Source organism: Micromys minutus (assembly GCF_963924665.1).
Source record: "Micromys minutus genome assembly, chromosome: 3".
Lineage (NCBI taxonomy): Eukaryota > Metazoa > Chordata > Mammalia > Rodentia > Muridae > Micromys > Micromys minutus.
In genome coordinates this window covers 16941303-16959479 of record NC_137972.1, presented here as the reverse complement: position 1 = coordinate 16959479, position 18177 = coordinate 16941303, and positions in this window count along the sequence as shown.

Here is an 18177-nt window from a genome sequence, read left to right as displayed (position 1 = left end):
GAATTTGCTGCCATGTATACATTTTCTTCAAAAATGTAATTCTCCTTTCCCAACCTCATACTCATAGGAATTACATGCTACCCTTTACAAACAAGAAAGTTATTTTAAAGTAATAACACAAAACATTTGCCAGGGGTTTAGAATTTTTCAAAGATGTAATTGGATCTTTTTTCTGTCACAAATTTTATAATGTATCTATTTTAAATATATTAGTCTTTATATGTTAGAATCGACATCTCCTATTCTCCAAGCACAAGGAGATTATATTAAAGAGATCTTGGAGAGCTTTAAATGCAGAAAACAATATTTAATGTTGATAAACTGTCAGTTAAAGATGACCAGTCACAGTGAAGGGAAGAAAGGTTTCTTGTGACACTTCATATTTTCATCTTTCCATCCTCATTGACTGTCACTAACATTATTACATATTGAGCATATCATTGCCAACTTCCATTGTCTCCTGCAGGGAGGATCTCTTTATTATAAACAGGCCAAACACTCAATACATCAAAGATGAGTAACACACAAACACACACACAAACACAATTGTTTTTAATCTGTATCTATGCAAATTCTCTAAGTTTATTTTTGAATAAATAGTTAATAAATATACTCTTATTAAAAATCCCCATGTTTTATCAGTAACAAAGTTTGAGACTAAGTTTCTCCCATAGAAAAAATAATCAAAATTCTCAGAATGACTGATTAAAAATTCCATACCCAGGGAGTAATAAGAGTGCCAAATAGACACTGATTTCTACTAACTAAAAGATCCTCTTTACCAAAAGATGTATTTCTGGTTCTTTAGACATGTACATGAAATAAGGAGCCCTCAAACCATTAACTCAGAGATCACTAGCATCTTATGCTGCTTGTTGGACTTTAAAGCTACTAGGGAAAAAAAAAACAGTAGGAAATAATGCAAACCTCTATTTGTTATCTTTCACATTTCCATACCTGTGTGCTCTGAAGAATGTAAAACAGTCTTGGTTTCACTATACCATATTTTCTGTTCTCTGTTGAGGGAGTCCAGTAGGTCAGTGCTTAAACTACATTTTTCAGACATATTTCTCAACATTTGTTCCTTTAAGTCAATGTCAGCTTGCATTGTGTGACAGTTATTGTGGCAGTTTAGAGTTTCCTTCAGTTCTTCTTTGTATTGACTAAACTGAAAAACTAAATAAGATACAGACATAACATCAAAAATGCTTATAAATAGTACAAATTGAAATTTCATATTAGAGAATAATCTTCATGTTGACAGATAAAACATCAATATTTTTATTGTTACTTTAACATTTATAAATTAGCACTTCAATTAAGTCACTAAAAACAGATACATCCAATTTATCTATAATTATATTGATTATAAAATAAATTATAAGACCACTGAATAACCACAGGAGGTGCAGGGGTGCTCTCCCTCCTGAGCCCAGGAAGGAGAGATCACCAGGAACTCTCAGGGTTCAGGTCACACAGTATAGCCTTGGAACAGAGTGTTTCAGCCAGTGCCAGAGCCAAATTACTATAATCGGGACCCATAGCCTGTCAACAGATGCCTAACACCCAGAGGAGCAGCAGGATTGCTCTCCCTCTTGAGCCTATAGGTGAATCCAAACTTCCTCTACATTGACTATCAGGTAAGAGGTTTCCAGGAACTCTTAGAGCACAGGTAACACAGTGCAGCAAGGGAACAGGTGGTTCTGCCCCAAAGCCAGAGCTGGCTCACAGCCATCAGAACTCACAGCCTACTCACAGAGATCTAAACACTCAGGACCAATCTCCCTCCTGTGCCCTTAGTCCCAAAGACCCACAGAACAGACAATCTCCAGACAGAGAAAATGAGATTGCCTAGCATCACTGACAACAAGCTGGCAAGAACCAAATGCAAGAACGTTGGAAACTGAAATCAAGATGACTTGGCAACATCAGAATTCAGTTCTCCTAACACAGCAAATAGTGGATATCTCAACAAACCAGAAAAAATGATATTTGGACTTAAAATCATGCTTTATGATGATGATTGAGGTCTTCAATAGCACATAAATAACGCCCTTAAAGAATTACAAAACAAACAGGAAAAGTAATGTAAACAAGTAAAAACCCTTAATAAAAACACAAAAATCACTTAAACAGCTATGAGAAAACACAACCAAATAGTTAAGGAATTGAAAATAGAAATAGAAACTATAAAGAAATCACAAAAGGATATAACCCTGGACATAGAAAACCTGGAAAAGAAATCAGGAGTCAGAGATGTAAGCACCAACATCAAAATATTAGAGACAGAAGAGAGAGTCTCAGGGGAAGAAAATACCATAAAAAACAAACAAAAACATTGACACAACAGTCAATAAAATGCAAAAGTAAAAAGCTCCTAACTCAAAAAATTCAGGATATTCAGCACACAATGAAAAGAATAAACCTAAGGATAATAGGTGTAGAAGAGAGAAAAGACTCCCAACTAAAAGGACCACCAAATAGCTTCAAGAAAATAATAGAAGAAAACTTCCCCAACCTTAAAAAATGGGTTGACCATGAACATACAAGACCCATAGAGAATTCCAAATAGATTTGATCAGAAGAGAAATCCCTGCCAACACATAATAGTCAAAATACCAAATATTCAAGGAAAATAACACATACTTGAAACAATAAGGGAAAAAGAACAAGTAATTTATGGATGTAGACTAATCAGAATTACACCAGACTGCTCAACAGAGACACTAAGTGCTCGAAGATCCTGGAAAGACTTCTTACAGACCATAAGACAATACAAATGTTAGCCCATGTTACTATATCCCACAAAACTCTCAATTACCATAGATGGAGAAACCAAGATATTTTTGTATGACTAAAGCAAATTTAAACAATATCTGTCCATATACTAATCCCTAAAAAAGGTAACAGATAGAAAACTTGAACACAAGAAGAAAAATACATCCTTGAAAAAGGAACAAAATAATATCCTTTCAACAATCCCAAAAGAAGAAAACAACATAACATAATTTTACCTCTAACAGCAAAAATGACATAAAAATCACTATTCCTTATTATCACTTAACATAAATGGACTCAATTCCACAATTAAATAACAACAAGAACAAAAACAACAAAGACTATCAAACTAGATATGTAAACAGAATCCAGATTTTTGTTGGATAGAGTAAACTCATCTCAGTGCCAAAGATAGACACTACCTCAAAGTAAAGGCTGGAAAAAAATTTCCAAGACAATTCCCAAAAGAAATAAGCTGGAGTAGCTATTCTAATATCAAATAAAATAGTCTTTCAAACAAAGGTCACCAAAAAAAAAAAAAAAAAAAAAAAAAAAAAAAAAAAAAGATAAGGAAAGACACTTTTTAGTCATCAAATAAAAAAAAAATCTATCAAGATGAACTCTCAATCCTGAATATTTATGCTCTGAACACAAGGGCATCCACATTCATAAAAGAAACTCTACTAAAGCTTAAAGCATATATTGCACCACTAACAATAATAGTGGGAAACTTCAATACCACAAGCGCATCCATGGACAGATCATAGGAGCAGACATTAAACAGAAACAGATTGAAACTAAAAAAAAGTTATGAACAAAATTGTTTCAACAAACATCTGTAGAGCATTTTATCCTATAAGAAAAAAATATACCTTCTTCTCAGAAGCTCATAGTACCCTTTCTGAAATTGACCATATACTCATTCACAAAACAGACCTCCGCAGATACATGGGCATCAACATAATTCTGTGAATCCTATCAGAACACCATGGACTAACGCTTGTCTTTAATATCACCAAAAATAACAAAAGCCCACATACACATAGGGAAGCTGAACAATGCTCTACTCAATGATCACTTGGTCAAGGAAGAAATAAAGAAAATAAAGATTTTTTTTTTTTTTTTTTTTTTTTTAGAACTTAACTAAAATGAAGGGACAACATATCCAAATTTATGGGATGCAATGAAAGCAATACTAAGAGGAAATGTCACAGGTCTGAGCACCTCAAAAAATGAATTTGGAGAGAACATACAAAAGCAACTTACAGCACAGACACAACCAAGAGAAGTAGATGGCAGGAAATAATCAAACTCAGAGCAGAAATCAACCAAGTAGAAACAAACAAAAAAAAAAAAAAAAAACTATACAAAGATTCGACAAAACCAGTAGCTGGTTTTCTTTTTTTGACAAATTCAACAAGATTGATAAACTCTTAGCTGCCTAATGAGAGAACAGCGACAGAGTATTCACATTAACAAAATTAGAAAGGAAAGGAAAGACATAATAACAGAAACTGAGGATATTCAGGAAATCATCAGATACTACTACAAAAGAGTAATTCAACCAAACTGGAAAATCTAAAAGAAATGGACACATTTCTAGAGAGATAACAGGTGGCAAGGTTTAATAATGACCATATAAACCATCTGAAAAGTCCCATAAACTCTAAAGAAATAGAAGTAGCCATCAAAACACTTCCCTTCTTTAAAAAATCTTGATTGTAAAAACAAAATACAATGTAAGTAACATCAAGTCACTTCATTTCTTAAAACAAAATTTTACACACAAATACCTTAGTAAAATATTTAGTAAATACTAACAAACCATGAAAATCTGAACTATAAAAATATGTTAAGAAAGAGTAAATTCTTCTTGGATAATGTGGAATGCAAAATATTCACATATATAGATACATTTTAACACAGCCCTAAAGTGAATTACTCTGTAAAGTTGAAGGAATGCAATAACACTTAGCATTTAAGGTCTCTGTACAATGAAGTCTTTTCACTTAAAACTGACCTCAATATGCATTAAAGAAAAAAGAAAAAGAGTAGTTTTGTTACACAGCTGTTTCCAAAACAATGTTTACATTGTATTCAAAGTCACAAAAGCTCAGAAGATAGACTATCACCACATCCTCAGAAGGAACATTACCAAGAAAGAACAACAACAGGGCAGCTTCCAACTGCCCAAAAGCTAACAGCTTAGGTACTAAAGAAAAGAACACTGCAGTTTGTCTTGTGGAAGGGTAACTGGAAAGTGTGATAATATTTGAGTTGTCAACAAATGGAATAATTAATAAAATCAAACATTAATTTATACAAGTCTCAAACAAACAAATAGAAAAATGTTATTAAAGTCCACAGATTATGAGCCATCCTCTGATTTTAGGCAGGAGAATGGATAGAGTGTGTAGCTGCATCATTATTGTCTGAAGCTGTTCTTTAGTCAGAAGGTCAAAGAAGATATATCACAATTACTCACATTTTGTAACCAACACTGCAACAGATGCCAGGCGAAGGGAAATGAGGATTCCAAGTACTATCACCCTGACCTTCCATGAGACTGAACACACTTAAATCAACAAAACAAAAGAAGAAAATCAACACAATAGAAAGAACACATCTCAATATTTATTACAATTTTGTTGCATGGAGACAAGGGAAAAAATTACATACATTTATGATGTGAAATGAGTGAAACTGTGCACTCAAAACTGTAGATTTCTAACTAAAATGGATCCACTCTAGAAATCCTACAAGTATGAAGTATCACATTTTCAACAAGACCTTAGCTTGTATTGTGAATCATCGTGACTCAGCCAAGTAGGAAATTGATGACAGCCATGAGCCCTCACCAAGTTCTATAGGAACAAATTACATTCTAAAAAATTCACTGGAGACATAGATACAATTGAACAAGATACCAAACTGGGGCTTGCAGTCCACCTCAAAAAATATCTGAGGACAGAGAGGAAGGTAAGAGAGTTGGATGTTCTTGAAAACTGATAATAAACAACAGTTGTTCTGGGCCTGATCTGTGTTCAACCCCATCCTTGAAAAGGCCTGTAAGTCAACTATCTCTTTTCCCTCAATTTTAAATTTTCTCTACATAATACTCAGTATTTCCTCATGTCTAAGGCGTTTGGAATCTGAAACTCAGGCTTTTGACTACCACGAGATCAAAAACAAAAAAAGATCTCATCTTGGATCACATCGGTTACAGTGTATACTGAATAATAAAAAAGTAAATAAAATTTACATTTCCTCAGATTCATTAATACAGAAAATTATTCTTGATATTTTTTGGAATTCACACTGAGATTTAGTCAAGACCACACACAATAATCCTCTCATCCCCTCCTCCTTAATCTGCAACTTTCTTCACAGGAGGAAACTTTGTCTTCTGACTGGCAACTATTGCTGTCAATAACATTAGATGTTGTGATATTTATGACAATTAAAACGCTTTTTTGAAGAGTAAAATATTGTTTCCAATCAGTAACTACATTTCCTTAGATGTTTGTTACAATAGAACTTTGTATTTATGTAAACACTTGTTTTCTATTAGTTGTAAGTTTCAGAATTGTACTTGATTAAAGTAAATAATAAATTTTTTTCTAATGCTTTCTCATTTCTTGATTATCAAAAATTATTTTTCTTTTTTTTAAACGACTTTATTTTGCAAAACAAAGATAAATGTAAAGATTTTAAACATTTTTTGCTTAAAATTATACATTTTTGTCAGTACTGTTTTTTCAGACATTAAAATAAATTTTACAAAAAAACATATTCACATGGTTTTATGTAAAAAATTATTTTTCTTAAAGATTCCCATTGTTCTAACCAGTCATTCTGATTCATTCCCTTACCAGCAAACATCTGAAATGTAGAACTAGAATTATATATATATTTTTAATTTAAAAACTTGATTATTTTTTGTGTAAATATAGTTTTGAACAGTTTTATACATAAATACCCTCAAACTAATACTTTTCTTACCTCTCATTCTAGTGTAATTAACAAACCACATAAAATGGAAAATTATTTCTTTCAAAAACAGCAATTTGGTATTTTTTAATTATGTAGTTTAAACTATATTTTAAAAGAAATTGTAGACACTTAAAACACTTACCTCTGGGACCAGCTTTTCTACAACGCTGACTTTTCTCAAGCCTCATCTGGTTCTGCAACAATGAAGACTTAGGAAATCGCACAGCTGAGTATGTGACCCTCTGGTTACTCATCTTGGAAATATGTAGAGTATATTCTCTGTCAAAGTATGTTCTTGAGTGATTTCTAAAGATAAAATGTTCAGCATTAGGAAGGTACTGATTATAGAGAGGAATGGGAAAGGGTAAGTTTTACTAACTCACTTCATGATCCAAATATGCAGACAAGGACTAACCCCGATTTCATTACAAATGAGAAGCCTTTGCAGATTTTTGTTAAAATTGTTTATATTTCTAATGTTAATAACAAATTCTAGGACATATAGAAATAATTCAAAATTTACTACTAAGTCATTATAATATTGATACAGAAATTTTGTTAAAAATATTCAGCACATAAAAATGTTAGGTAAAATTGGTATCACAGAAAATCATTAAAAACATTTAAAAAATCGATCCAAATTACAAAGAGGCAAAGATTTAGGAATTAATAAAATGGTCACTTATAATTATTTATAACTTTTTATAAACACTTGAACATAAGATGTTATTACAGTCTTTTTTATACATGATTTTCAGAGTTCCCAATATACTGCTGAAGTAGACCGAAGACACATAAATATCTCTCTGGGTGAAGCCTCAGTCACCAGAGATCTCCAACATCTTTACACAGCTACAGTATACACATTCTTCTTTATTTCTGATCCTGGGAGATGTATTTAACTAGTAAAGATCCTACTGAGAGCAATAATCCAGTCCCAAAAAGAAAATATTCAATATTCTCTCCTCTCAGACTCCTGGCTCAAAGTCTTCAAAAAATGATTTGTAAACATTAGTAAATGCAGCATCCAGGAAAGTATAAAGGGAACTTTGCTGGGTGGCACATGGGAGCAACAGAAAGAGGATACAATATGAACTTTAAACTCAAATCATTCCATGTACACAATCATGGCACATGTAACATAATCATACATGATTTTGCAAGAGAAGGCTGTATGATTTTGTCAATGTTTATCATACATGATCTATTGACAATAGAGGTATAATCTGACAATAGATATCAATGTATTAGTAAACAGTGAGCATTTGTAAATGACCTTACCCTTAAGTTAATAACTGAACTGAGAACCAGAAGATAATAAAGACAAGCTGCTCATGTGATAGCATTCTTTTCTACTTTGTTAGTTTATGAAGTTTTGTAAAAACAAGAATCATTTTCCTCATTTCTTAATTAAAACCAATCCTTCAAATATGGAATTCTTTTCAAAAATGTTGCTTTTAGGATAGGTATGCCCAACCCAAGGTGTATATGTTCAGAAGACAAGATCTCAATGTGAGCTGTCTCACTCTACCTACCTTATGAGTTCCAGGGATCAAAGTCAAATATTTAAGTCAGGATTCTGTAGCAATTTCATTTAAATACTAACCAAATTAACATTTATCCTATTAGCATATCTTTCACATGGATAATATATAAAGATTTAAGACACTTAAAGAGTCATGAACCCCATACATCCCTCCTTCTTAATTTCTTAGTACACAAGTCCCAGCATATTTCAAAAGAAAATAAACAGTGCAGAATGATCATTTTCACATGCTGCCAGTGTTATCCTGATCTAATACAATCAACAGAGTTTCCCCATCAATCCTACTCACATATAGGGCCATCTGAAATTCTCTTGAGTATATTGGATCATTTCAAAGAAAAACATTAAAAGCAAATATTGGTACCTGAGTTACTTTTCTGAAGTGATGCTGGTCGAAGGAATTGATCCAACAAATTGGAGAAATGTTGGCCTTTCCTGGTCTGTATCCTCTAAGAGGCTCCAAGAAGAAAGGCAGAACTAAATTTCCTCCAAGGGATGATACTCAACTTTATGATTTTCTGCCCCTCCTCTTGACCAAAGTCAAAGGAGGAAATTGCCTTTGAAAGCAGACTCTGACAGCAAAGGACAGACACAAAACACTGTGACAGATGTTGTCAAACAAGTGCCTGTAAATGATACTTGAAATCTAAGTAGATGAACACTACTGCAGACAGAGCAAGACCAATGTCCGTAGCACAACTACACAGAAAAAGAGGGACTAAATCTGCTCTGCTCACATTTTCATAATACACTTTAAAATTTTTCCCTTATTCTACTCTTTCTTATATTTACTTTTTGATTTTTAATCATGACACTCACAAATAATTAAGAATTAGAAATGCCTTTAAAGAATCCAAATTTTCACTAGTAAAGTCTTCCTTTACACTTTTCTAGCTTTTAATCATAGATAATGAAGATCATGAAAATTCATGTCATTTTATATGGACTAGATTAAATAAAGCTAAGGTTTTAATGATGCTGGAATATCAAATCTGAGAAGATGAGCAGGCTAAAAAACACCCGTACTCTGAGTTAAAGACTCGGTTTGGTTTTCTTTTTGTTGTTTGTTGGTTGGTTTGTTTCATTTAATTTTTTTTTGTTTTTGTTTTTGTTGTTATGTTTGGTGTTTTGAGATACTTTTTCTACCTTGCTATGAACCACAAGATGCTCTTTCAGAGTTCTCTGGATTAACTCTTTTCTGTCTTGGAATTACAGCTAAATTATTAAACCAATTTACTCTATTTTTCTTATAGAACTTTTTCTAATATATATATATATATATATATATATATATATATATATATATATATATATATAAAGATATTTAAAACCATATGTATTTATTAACCACTGATATACACTGATATACAGCATAAATTAATAAAATAATGCTCCACTGCTGAATATTCTTGGTATATTCTATTTATAGTATTTTTTGTTTCCTGATTTCTACATGGAACATATTGTAGAAAGTATTGAGAATGGCATTTTATGCTTAAGTCATAGGTTTGAGAAAGACATTTCAGGAACTCTGAGATGCATTATTACATGACATCTAGTTCATCTACAGTCTATAAGGTGAAATAAAAATATTCACAACTGATTTATTGCAGAATAAATGAGGTGGTTGATCTATGAATATTGCCATTGGGTTTTTGATGAGAATTCCTGAAAAGACATTCAGCAAAGACTGATTTAAACTACAAAGAATTGGTGAAGTTGTCATTATGTGGGTCTCACAAGAAGCCTGCTCTAGTCTTCTAAGTAAACTGAGTCTGACAGATAAAAACATCAAAAAATTTTTGAACAAAGTTGACCACTAACTTCCACTAACCTGAAGGCCTACATGTCTTCTGATGACCTAGAGCAAAGGTTCCCCCATCTTGATTCAACCACCTCTCTGATGTTCCCAAAAATGTATGCTAAAATTGTCTTAATTTATTTATTTTTAGATTCTTTGAAGCTTAAAATTTTCATGAAACCTTTTCTACATTGAAATATGAAGCTGTGATCATTAAAGATGTTTCCAGAATATACTATCTTATATAATGGATAATGTTAAATCTGTCTTTTGCATCAATTAGCCTTCATTAATCACTCTTGATGTGCACATATTGCAAGCAAGTTTTTACATTCTAGTGATGCTTTACATTCTGAATATGTTAGACAGTTCGCTGGGATTGAGGTTGTCATTCAGGGTAAGACATGTACAAAGGCTTGATCTTATCCAACACAATAACTGTAACAACAATAATAACACAAGTAACAATGACAGTAAGAAACAATGTTAAAAACAGCAGAATAAGTAGAGAAATAAGAGATGATTTTGTTTCAATAGTCTGTTGCTATGAACTGACCCCTTCATAATAAACTCATTTTGCTCACTAAACTTTCATTTTATTGTAGCTTTTCTGACTTGCCTGCTTGTTTTAGTTAGAAGCAAATTAAATGGTTCATGGAGGCAATAGACTATGGGGATGGTATTGCATGAAACTGATAACATCTGAAATGTAAATGCAGAGAATATACAATATAAAAAAATGAAGAAAAAAAAGACAGTGGCAGACAAAAGACAGAAAAATTATGGATGGCTGAAGACTAGAAGAGAAGCTGAAGATGCATCGAAAATCTTGATGTTTAATATAGTAGGTCAGAAGGGACACCTTGGTTTTCTCCTACATTACAAACTTCAAATCTAGTCTTGAATCATCACTACCTAGAAGTTTCCTTAGTTTTTCTTTTTCACTCTACCTTCAGTGTTTTCTCCCACATTATAATCTATTCATGAGCTTACCAATAGATAGTTCTGTCTGTTTTCTTATATGACCAGGGTTAGTCTCCTAGAATTATTCTCTTTATAGAAGTAAACAAAGAACTTTAAAAAATATTGGTTATTTTTGTTTATTTACATTTCAAATTTGATTGCGCTTCCCATTTTCCTCTCGAGAAACCTAATTTCCACCACTCCTGCCTGCTTCCATGAAGGTACTCCACCTCACTCCTACCCACTCTCATCCCATCACCCTTGTGTTCCCCTATATTGGGGCATCAATCCTTCACAGAACTAAGGGCCTTCCCTGACTTTGATGCCAGACCAGGTCAACCATGATTCATATGCAGCTAGAGCCATGTTTCCCTTCTTGTGTATTCTCTGGGTTGTGGTTTCATCCCTGGGATCTCTGAGGAGTCTTTTTGGCTGTTATTATTGTTCTTCTTACGGGTTACAAAACCCTTCAGCTCCTATACTCTTTCTGATAACTTCTCTACTGGGGTCCTCCTGCACAGTTGGCTGCAAGCATCTTCATCTGTATAGGTAACACTTTACCCAAGACTCTAAGAAGACATCCAGATCAGACTCCTATAATCAAGTACTTCTTGGCATAAGCAATAGTGTCTGAGTTTCATGGCTAAACACTCAAAAACTGTTTCAACTTATAACAAGGGCACTTGCACTTCTATGTTTGTAGCAGCCTTATTTAAATTAGTCATAATTTGGAAACCACCCATATGTGCCTCAAAAGAGAAATAGATACAGAAACTCTAATAAATTTCTCTTACAAATCCATTAAAAACAATGAGTTCATGCAATTCTTAGGCAAATAAATGTGACTATAAAATATCACCATGTGTGAGATGACATAGTAACAAAAAAAAATCACACACAATAGACACCTGGTTGACCTCAAAATCATAGAGTTTGCTTTAATCTGTTTTCCAATTGCTGGGATTAAAGGTATGATCCACCAAAAGAAGCTTCAAATAATGTACTTAAAGGTAACCTAGCAAATGGATAGTAATTTGCATTCAACATTAAGCATAATTATATGGAGGGCAATACTCTGTTCTTTGTTTAGTATACAACTCAAGCAAAACCTGATTTTTTTAAGCCAGTGTTTACATGTGATAATCAACATAGGGATACCTCCTTCCTAGGTTTAGAGTACCTGTAATCAGGAATATGGACAGAACCTGGAAGATTTCAAGTGACATTTTTTGTTGCTTTTGAGCATAATATCCTCCAGAATCTTTTCAAAGGTCTAGATTTTCTAATAATGCAGGTGTTTGGAAGGACAGGATAGGGAGGGTACATGAGTAAAACTGAGTAAGTGCCACATCTACAACCCTGATCCATTAGTGCTCCAGAAAACCAGCATTCTATCCCCAAATCTGAGAGACTTTTGTCACAATGCCCATGGTAATTTTGGGGTTTCTGAGACCATTTTGCATTCTTATCTCTGTTGACAGGGTGTCATCTTGACCACAGATTCTCACCATGTGCATAGGGCCCACTTTGTGGTTAATTCTGCACGTTGTTTGCCTCCTCTAACATCATGCAAGGACTGAGCAAGAAGTCCAGAGCGGTTTGGTTACTATTATTACAATAGCATTAGTGGGAGTAGAGGGGTCTACCAGTATGCTTGAGAAAAGAAGATGGTAATGAACAGAGACTGAGATCACAGTGGGTATTTTTTGATTGTTTGTTTGTTTGTTTGGACAAATGAGAGCATGCCTATAACTCTAAATCCAAAGAGCAACAGCTTCCTATTAGCTTTGTACAACTGATTTCTGCAGTTATAGAAGTATGCAAACTGTTAAGGAATACAATGAGCATTGAAAGATAGAGTGACTATAGATGGAATAGAACTGCTTGACAATCTTGGTTTGTTTCTCTAACCAAAGTGCAGCATAAAACATGAAGTACCAACCTTTTGACCAGGTGATAAAACAGTGAAGTGAAAACTTGAAGAATTTTTTTTTGTTTTTACATTTTTTCTTTAATTCATTTTTAGGGAAAAATAAACAACAAAAAGATACATGAACACACACACACACACACACACACACACACACACACACACACACACACACATACACACCAAACTCTATTTTCTTGGCTGCTTTGTTGCAAAAACATTGATTTGTGAATCAACAGATGCCAACTCCTTTGAATTGAGACAGAGACAATCCTAGTCCCATATTCAAACCTTCCAGTCAGACCCTCAGACCTCAGTGCCATCATTGCACAGCTGCAAGCTGCTCTTCCTTTCCCAGGCTGGGATGAGTAACACTAATGGTAGTTACCCACCCAGAGAAATAATGGGCAGGTCACTTGCTTCTCTGTGAGGACTGGAATGTTCTGCCCAGCCTCCTTACCCTCACACATATTTACTTCCATTCATCCACAATGAATATATATTTTATTTCACCTTTTGAATGACTTACAGACATTTACTGGAGTCATCCTTGTGACTTAGATTCTTTGAATCTCTGAATTATAGCATAGGCATCCTGTGCCTTATGGCTAATGCCGGACTTACAACTGAGTACATACCATGTGTGTATTTCTGTGTCTGAGTTACCTCACTTGGGATAATATTTTCTGGTTCCATTAATTTACTGAAATTTCATGATGATTTTATATTTAGTAGCTGAATAGTATTGAATATTGTACATGTACCACAATTTCTCCATACAAAATTCAGCTGAGGAGCATCTAAGATATTTCACATTTTTAGCTATTATGAATAAAAATGGTATGGACATAGTTGAGCATATGTGCTTATGATGTGTTGAACCAGCTTTTAGGTATAGGCTCATGAGTGAAAAAGCTTGCTTGTAGATTATTATGTTTCAATTTCTGTTTTTCTCTGTACTCTAATTTTTATTGGGTTATTTTGATTATGAGTGTGTGACTTCTAAATTCTTTATATATTTTGGATATACGCCCTGTATCAAATACAGGATGGTTAAAAATATTTTTCCAATCTGTAAGATGTTGTGTTTTTTCATTGATAGTGAAAGCTTTACAAAGCTTTCAAGTTTTCTGAGGTTTCCTTTACTAATTTTTGATTCTAATGTATGAGCTATGGGTGCTCTATTCACAATGTAGCCAATTGTATCAATGAGTTCTAGGCTATTTCCATGCTTTTTTCTGATTTTTGTGGTTTTAGTTTAATATTATTCCACTTGAACTTTGGATTTGTTCTTGGTGATACAAAAAAATCTATTGCTTTCTTTTACATTCAAACATCCAGTTAAACCAGCACCAGTTCTTGAAGATGCTCTTCCTTTCTCACTGTATGGTTTTGCCTTCTCTCTCAAAACATCAAGTGTCTGTAGCTGTGTGAGTTTATTTCTGTGCCTCTGATTTGATTCCATAGCTCAACCTATCTGTTTCTATACCAATATTATGAAGATGTTATTTCTGTTGCTCTGTAGTATAGCTTAGAGACAGTTAGATGAGAATCTCAGAATTTCTTTTATTGTGTGGTATTATTTTAGCTATCCTGTTCTAAAGCGGTTTTTTGTTTTGTTTTTCTATATTAAGTTGAAAATTAATCTTTAAAGGTCTAAGACTATTGTGTTGGAATTTTGATGGAAATTGCACTGAATTATATTTTGATTTTGGTAAGATAGCAATTGCAGCTATGTTAATGTTATCTACCCATAAGTGTTATATGTCACAACTTTGAAAAGATAAAAATATTTAAAAGATGTTTTCAACTGGTTTTTAGAAATTTAAAGTTCTTGATTGTTGCAAGTTTTTGATAAAAATTATGTTATGCACCTTCTTAAACTAGGGAGAAAAAATTTATGAGCTAGAATTTTTTTTTACATAAAAGCAAAATGCAGTTAGGTTAATCTATGTTCTGTAATAATATCTCACTTCTGAAACTATGTGGAATAACATCAAAGACATATAAAGGAACCTATATACCTATGGTCACTTGAACTTTAACAAATCATCTAAAACCATCTGTAGATTGTCCTAGAGATGTTTGTATTTTGATGTTAATTCCACTTCCCCCAAAAGGGCTGTCTAGTCAGGTGACTCTAACTGGAACTTCCCATTTTATTTAGTAAAATAAATGAAATCCAGTGATTGGGTGGTACGAGATAGGTGGAATGGCTGAGAGGTCTTAGAAGGTCAGAGGACAGAGGTAGAAGATCATGGTAACATAGAACTTTCCAATGACCAGCTAGACCCAGGTGATGTTGTTTAATGTAAAAAAGCTATGAACATTAAGGAATTTACAGGTCCAATATCTTATATAGAACGGCAGTTTGTATCTTTGTCTGCTTGATGAAATCATGCTTTGTAGAGGGTTTGTGGGTTAAGAGTTGAATATATAAAACTGTATGAAAAGCTATCAGGCTGCAGATTTTTGCTTGTTGGATTTTGGGGTACAGAATCACTCCAGGATGGATGTAGAGATCAGGTTGGGGGAAACCAGCAGGGAAGGGAGTTTCATAAACAAGTTGGGCCACGTTGGCTGCTCAGACTGTGCGCCAGAGGTGCGTGTAGCTCCATATCAGGGTCAGTCCTGAGGACTGAGACCTCATTCAGGTAAAAAGAAAAACAAATTATTTTTTTAATATTTACTACAAAAACCAACCTATTGAAAGAAGGTAGAATTTTAAACAAATGGTGCTGGTTCAACTGGAAGTCAGTAAGTAGAAGGATGCAAATTTATTCATTCTTATCACCTTATACAAAGCTCAAGTCCAAATGAGTCATTTTTCCTGGCACTGAATGGATAACATGATTCCTGAGAATATGATCACTGTAGATAACATGCCTCAAATAGTATTTGCACCAACAAAAAGATATTCAATGAATAACATAAAAAAATAGAGCAAAAGCCAGGCGTATATATTACATTCAGCCAGCAAGGCTTTAAAGGCTAGCATTTCCAAATGACACATTTAACATAAATATGCTTGGAATCTATGGTATATGTCAAGAACAAAAGTACAAGAAAAACTCATGTTCCTGCTGTATCAACAGTGAAAAATGTAGACAGTGAGAATCAGGACTTTAATGGTAGCCCAGCTGACTTGAATACCTATCTAAAACAAAAAGCTCAATTAAAGTTAAAATATTTTAAACCCACACACACACATGCACAAACACACACACACACACACACACACACACACATATATATATATAACTATATATATATATAACTATATATATATATATATATATATATATAACTATATATATATATATATATATATATATATAACTCAGCAGATAACTAACTATAAATACTGTTTTAAGAGAAACACAGAACTATGTGTATGGGGGTAAGCAGTTTTTCTAAAACCGTCAATACACTGCAGAAATGATAAATGTATGATTTCAAAGCATAGGGGTTTATTATTATGGGTAAAGGATCAAATGGAGGTGAGAAATGAAAGAAAACAGACAGAAGAGAATAAGAGACAAGCCGTATTCACAACTACAAAGAAACCTATAAAAATCTTTACAGAAATGTAATTGTAAGTTCATAGTTGACAACAGAAAACAGATATGTGTTGCTTTGTTAGATTGTTTTTTGTTTACTGTCTGTTTAGCTTTATTTTTGTTTGGTTTGGTTGATTTGTTTGATTTTCAAAGTTTGGGTTGATTTTGTTCATCAAAAGAGAAAGAACATAAAACTTCATGTGAAGGAAGTTAGGTCAGGATCTTGGAGGGTGTGGGATTAGAAAATGTGATCACGATAGGAAAAAAGTAACTAGAAGATTAAAGAAATCCTGGGTGTGGGGAGGAGCATGTCTTTTATCCTACCACTCAGGATTCTGGGCAGGCAGATCTCTGAGATAGATATCTCTGAGGGTAATTTTGAGTGTATTCGGGACAAAACAGAGTAACTCTGTATTATGAAATCCTGAAACAAAAAGACAATTAAGAAGAATTAAACCACAGATATATGAGGGATTAAATGAAAAATCAAAGTGCAAAATAGGGTCCAGAGATATGTCAACTACAACACAAGCTATTGCTTCTGTACTTGTTTATTCACTATAACTACTGGGGAATTCCCTATTACTGAAGAAGCAACACATTGTGACACAAGAACATAGAAATTTAATCTCAAATCATTCAGGAAACATTTGTAATTTGACTAGATTTCAACACTTTAGAAAATAGATTGAAGTCGGTTTGGAGGAAAAAAGATATAAAGGGCTTTACTCCTATCATGCCTAGCTACATACGTGCCAAACTAGATATGTCCAGTAGTACAACCATTAAAATATAATTAATTGGATATCTTACTGGATTTGAAGCATTCACCACATTAGCAGTGTCATGTTTTAAATTCTAATTAAATAAAAACCCATGACTAAGAGAACATATAACCTAGAAAGAAATTTTCTATGTTTTTCTCACATGGTCATGTGGAAAAAAATGCATTACTAATCATTTATGCTTATTACCTAGAAATAGATTGATTTCAGTATGGTGAATAAACAACAATCAGCAATAAGGGGCAACATTTAATTAGGAGTGGTTTACATGTTCACTGGCTTAATCCCCTTCCATGTCAGGAGCACAAAATCATCTGGGCAGATGGAGAGCTAGAGAATGAGCCAAAATTCTACATCATGATTCATAGGTAGACAACAAAGGGTTGTTTACAATTCCTAGAGGAAGGGTCACAACATCTACCTTACAGTGACACAGTCTCTCCAACAAAGCCATGTTTAGTCTGAAAAAGGCAATACTTCTTAATAGTGCCACTCCTTAAGCTAAGCATATTCAAACCATTGTGTTATACTCTGTATCCTCTGTAGGGTTGTTCAAACAAATGAGTCTATGGTTACATACCTAAATAGCATATTTCAAAATGCATTTAGTAAAATTTCCAAAGTGCCTATAGCATATACCAGCCTCAACAATGTTAAAAAGTCCAAACTTCAAAGTCTTTCTTGAGATTTAATTTTATACCATAAAACTCAAAATCAAACAGCAGGTTGCATAACTCCAACATCACAGGAGATATGATTTATTACAAAATTCAATGTGGATAAAATGTTAGACACAAGTACAACAGGAAACAAGCTAGATA